We start from the raw sequence: 6,000 nt of genomic DNA, 5'->3' as shown, positions 1-6,000 counted from the left end.
CTAATGAAGCTCCTGCCACCTCCTATGCCAGCCATCCCCCTACCACTGGTGTAAGATGGTGGTGCGGGGGCAAGTGTGATGGTGCTCCTGACATTGGCATGGGGTCCCTTTCAAGCATTATGCTAATGGAAGAAAATGAAGTAGGCCCTATCTTCTACTGAGGCCAGGCAGCCAACAATCAGAGAGTCACACACATGGTTCCCTGGTGTTGCCACTGTCAGAGATGCAGTGCAGAATCAGGGCCCAAAACTTTATGAGTGACCCTAGACTATGAGATGTGTTTGTGCCAGGTAAGAAACCATATCTGGTTGGTTTTATGGACAAATAGGAAATATATTCCTAATTATAATCACTTTATAATTAGGAGTAGATTGAAATGACATTTTATTTAAGATACTTTGGGATCTTAGACCATTTCAGGTATAATTCACCACACTCCAACTCAAGGAGAGGTAAATGATCCCTTGGCCTCAAAAGAGAAACAGGGTCTATACTTAAGCCAATTCAGTTTTCAGTCAACGCAAGGCTCAAAGGACCTCTTCTTATAAGGTGCTGATGGTGAAACATAGGAAAAGTCTAGAGACCATGGATGACAGGTGAATTTGAGAAAGACAGTGACATTCTGTGCTGTTGAATTTCTGATGTCCCTCAGATACTTGAGATAAGGACATTTCTTTATGATGAATTAAAACTAAGTTAGAAATTAAGTTTGAAATAAGGATAGTAGTAGTAAGATTGTCCTGTGTGATGGGATGGGGCTTAGAGGAGGAAAACTCTATGATGAGCAGACTTTTCTACATTGTTCCATTAGGTTGGAGCACTTTGAGCAGTCCTCAAACCCCACAGATCCTAACGGTGTAGCAAGAGGCCAGGGCCATGTAAGGACTTGTCTACATTACCCGCTGGATCTATTGGGAGCGATCGATCCAGCGGGGGTCGATTTATAAATCAACTGCCAAGCACTCTTCCGTTGACTCCAGTACTTCACCAGGGTGAGAGGCACAGGCGGAGTCGATGGGAGAGCGTCAGCCGTCGACTTACCGCAGTGAAGACATCACAGGAAGTAGATCTAAGTACATCAATTTCAGCTATCTTATTCATGTAGCTAAAGTTGCGTAACTTAGATCGATTCCCCCTCTCCCCCCCGCCACTGTAGACCAGGCCTGTGTATCCACATGGAGGCTCTGTACTGCCGTAAAAGTTCTATGACCCTCCTCTTGGAAATCTCCACCCTGGAGGTAGCTCAGGCTGCGTGCCTCTTCTTTGCAAACTCTGTCATAGATGAGGCTACTCTATAGTGCCCCTTGTTGGCCAAGCATGGTACTGCAGGAACTCCCTGCCTTGGTCCGCAAGCGTTGGTTGCCTGCTTGGAGCAGAGTGGTCCATACAGTAAGCTCACCATCAGGCTTGATACTGTTAAATAAAAATAAAAAGCTCAGAAATTGGCTGTCGTTATCTTTAAATAAACAAACAAAACTTCAAAGGCAAGTGCTTAGTTGCAGGCCTGGCCCAGCAGTTCTGGACTAGCACAGAAGAGCAATTCTCTCTTCGTCTCACTCCACACTGCCCCTGGGAAGGGGCAGGCAAGTCTTCTTAACTAGCCTTCTAGCTCCCGATTGGTCAGTGTCTCCTAGCCCTAAGCCCTTGTAGGTATCCCTTGTAGGTGTGCCCTTGTTGCCAAAAAGGCTAATGGCATTTTGGGTTGTATAAGTAGGGGCATTTCCAGCAGATCAAGGGATGTGATCATTCCCCTCTATTCAGCACTGGTGAGGCCTCATTTGGAGTACTGTGTCCAGTTTTGGGCCCCACACTACAAGAAGGATGTGGATAAATTGGAGAGAGTCCAGCGGAGGGCAACAAAAATGATTAGGGGGCTGGAGCACATGACTTACGAGGAGAGGCTGAGGGAACTGAGATTGTTTAGCCTGCAGAAGAGAAGAATGAGGGGGGATTTGATAGCTGCTTTCAACTACTTGAAAGGGGGTTCTAAAGAGGATGGATCTAGACTGTTCTCAGTGGTAGCAGATGACAGAACAAGGAGTAATGGTCTCAAGTTGCAGAGGGGGAGGTTTAGGTTGGACATTAGGAAAAACTTTTTCACTAGTAGGGTGGTGAAGCACTGGAATGGGTTACCTAGGGAGGTGATATTTCCTTCCTTAGAGGTTTTTAAGGTCAGGCTTGACAAAGCCCTGGCTGGGATGATTTAGTTGGGTTTGGTCCTGCTTTGAGCAGGGGGTTGGACTAGATGACCTCCTGAGGTCCCTTCCAACCCCAGATTCTATGATTCTATGATCTGGAGAACTAAGTCTTATTGGTAGCCCAGACCGAGCAGGGAGGGTTTCTGGGAACCTCCAGGCAGGAGTGGCGGGGGGAAGAGAAGGACTGATAGACCCTGTCGCACTCTGCTAGGCCAGAAGGAGAATAATGTGAATCTCTCTGGCCTCCACTTCTCCTGCATAGACACTAGACCCACAGATCACCCTCCACGGAGTCCAGAGGAAAGTGGAATGGTGCTGCAGTGGAATCTGAGTCCCTACCTATGACTGAACATGGAGATTTGTGTAGAGAAGGACCCTTCTGTAGGGATTTAGGGGGCTGCACCTGACACCCCTTAATACTGTCTCTGAGAGAAACAATTATCTGCTCTGAAGGAAATACTAAAAATAACAAAAGAAAAATCCTATCAGACAGTGATGTGAAGCTGTCTAGAGGATGGTACTGCATTGCAGGGTTAATGCATGCCACATGTTATTAAACGGTGTTTCCAGAGGACTCATATGATGTGGAGATTGCTATGGTGATCACTGCTTACCCTGAGAAGACAACAGTACACGCTGCAGTGAAAAATCCCACGTAAATGGATTAAGCACAAACTGGGACTTTCACTTATACTCCCTCTTTTTTGGAAATTATTCTATTTTTTTCCCTCTTGAATTGGCATAAGCTGCACTTTTGAGCAACTAACAATTTCTTCTCAGCAGACTCCACCCTACTTTATTGGATTGCACATACTTCCTAACTGCCGTGGCGGGTTAGCCATGTACTGACTGATTAAGAGGGCCTTTGGAATAGCAAACCCACATTTTCTGCTGGTTTATGATGCAAGTGCTCTTTATTGCAACTGGGGTCCCAAATAATTTTGAAACAAATTTGACTATCTGTGACATCAGAGTACCAGCTTGTCCACTTACAAGTAGGGTGGTTCTATGTACCACAGCTAAAATACTTGCAGACCATCTCTGTGCTGCAGAAGACCCAGTCAACTGGGACTACATGCTTGCATCTTACTCAGTCACTGGGAATTTTGCCTGAGTCAGACCTGCAGGATTTGGCTTGTCATTACTAATTACTGTAATTATTGTTAGTAAAGAGTCTGAACATAAAAAATACTCTGTACATGTTATTTTATTATTTAATATTATGTAGAAAAAACTCAGCTGAGCTACTGGCTGGCTATTGTAGAACTGGTAGACTGCAGTGGTGGACTGCCCCCTCCTCTTCACATACAACCTTTGAAGAAGATAAGAAGGTCGCTTGTCCTGTAGAGGGAAGACTGTCAGTAGCAGTAGGAAAATCATTAAAGGTCCATTTAGATGTACACTCCAAAGCTATAGGTCCTGGTTCTCTGGTGCTTCTAGGCTGCTTTGCACCACTCTGGCAGTGCAGGCACTAAAGCCAGCCAACCAACGGAGGGAATCCCTGTGTTCTGTGGAGACATCTTAGTGGTTCCTACATCACCACCCTCAATCCTGCTTCAGGGGATATGGAGGAGGGGGGGGGGAAGGGTGTGGTTGGGAGGTGTTCAGGGGGGCTTTTGGTATCTGGAGAAAGATTGAACAGCCTTCTCTTTAGCTATATTTGCTCCCCTCCTCTTGAGTTGTACCAAGTTCTCTGTCACAGCTGAGAGACTGGGCCCTGCAGTTTAACTGGACTATCAGTAGTTCTTGGAACTACAAAATTGGGTTGGAAATATCATAAGAAGAGGTTTTATCATGAGAGGCTGTATCCTCGGCTAGAATAAATTAATGTAAGGACATAAGAATGGCCCTACTGGGTCAGAGCTAAGGTCCATCTAGCCCAGTATCCTGTCTTCTAACAGTGGCCAGTGCCAGGTGCCCCAGAGGAAATGAACAGAACAGGTCATCATCAAGTGATCCATTCCCAATGGAGCTCCATTGACTCAAGGATTTCTAATATTTCCTGCTTGCTAGCAAAGGGAAGACAGAACCAGAAGACAGAACAGTCTGGGGTTTGGTTTGAGCTTTGGGTGAAGGGTATGTTCTTAATGTATCAAAATCAATTCAACCCCCCTTTCACTGTGGGACAGCTCTCACTTTCTCTGAAATAATTGTGGAGGATCCCCCTACAAAAATAAAGAATCTTCTTTGGTTAGTTAACAGATACTTTACTGAACTGTTGTTTTGCCAAATGTACACAGCTTTACCTGTGCTAATGTTGATCTACCTGCACTGCTTACCACATGCCAATCATGAATGGTGTGGAAAAAAGTGAATAGACCACAGTACAAAAACCAGGGGTCACTCAATGAAATAAATGGGCGTCAGGTTTAATACAAACAAGAGAAAGAGGAAGTACCTTTACCCACAACACACAATTAAGCTGTGGAACTCACTGCCATTGGATGTTATGATGACCAAAAATATAACTGGGTTAAAAAAAGAACTAGATACATTCATGAAGGACAGGTCTATCAACGGCTATTAGCCAGGATGGTTAGCCAGGCTATTAGCCAGGATGCAGCCCCATGTTTGGCACAACCCTAAACATCTGACTGCCAGAAGCCAGGATGGGAAGACTGGGTGGATCACACTCCCCTTGAAGCTCTGGTATTGGCCACTATTGGAGACCGGCTACTGGGCTAGATGGACATTGGTCTCACCCAATATGGCTTATGTTTCTATGGCTTTATAAGTAGAGTTTTCTACAGCCTTATTGAGAGTGGGACATTGACATTGGCATCTCGTCTATGTTTACTCTTGTATGCACAATGAAATAAACATTTGTGCTGACCATTTTTCCATATCTGGCTCATATAACTTAAGCTACAAGCAATCCAGATATCATCAACACTCTGGAATAAAACATTTTACAGAATTAATAAACAGAGAATTGTACCCTGGTATGTAAGCCATGGTTCTCTTTAAATACCAGTTTATTCATTTCTATTTTTGATGTCAGATTACTTTGAAAAATTTCTTCTGATGGGATTCAGATTATTCCATGACTGGTTTTACTATAACATGGTGTAGTTCAAGATAAACAAGTCATCAGATGCTATTTATACATTTTGAACATTGTGTACTGTGCTAATATGAAAATTGGAATAAGCATCACCTTTAGGATGTTGTGGCTCACTGACACTGCTCTCTCACAAACAGAAAATAGTCCAGCTTTGTTAATAAATATTTGTTAAAATCATATTTTGGGAGCATATCTGAACATTAAATCATTCGCACTTTTGTACTGCTGACAAAAATATAGTAAAAAGTTAGAGCAGAAAATAGGTTTCTTTATGATATCATACGGCAAATCTCTCTAATAAGAGGCCATTTACTGCATAAGCCTCTTACATGTGGTACTTGACAGCAGGTGTCTGGAGAAAATCCTGCAAACATTTTGAAGTGTACTATTACTGGCAATTTGCTAGAAAAATTTAAAATTCTGAGCTTTCAGGCCTGAGCCAGGAAGTAGAATAAAATATAAAACGATAATGAAAGAGAAAAATTAATCTAAGCTTCTTATTCCTACATTAAAGAGATGTATAAATAGTTCCAGCAGAGAGTACTAAACATGACATATTACTTACATGGGATAGAAAGACCTTATTGTGCTTGCACCATAACGTTTTAAAAGGTTCCCTTTCCAACCGAAAGTGGAAGTGAGTGACTATACTTGCTTTAGCCTATGTCACGGAGTTTGAGGGAGACAAGGCCCTGCACCCCTGGCTTCCTTGATTCACCATGACTCTTAGCCAGCCAG

The sequence above is a fragment of the Mauremys reevesii genome, linkage group 5, assembly GCF_016161935.1.
Source record: "Mauremys reevesii isolate NIE-2019 linkage group 5, ASM1616193v1, whole genome shotgun sequence".
Lineage (NCBI taxonomy): Eukaryota > Metazoa > Chordata > Testudines > Geoemydidae > Mauremys > Mauremys reevesii.
This window is presented reverse-complemented; position numbering follows the sequence as displayed.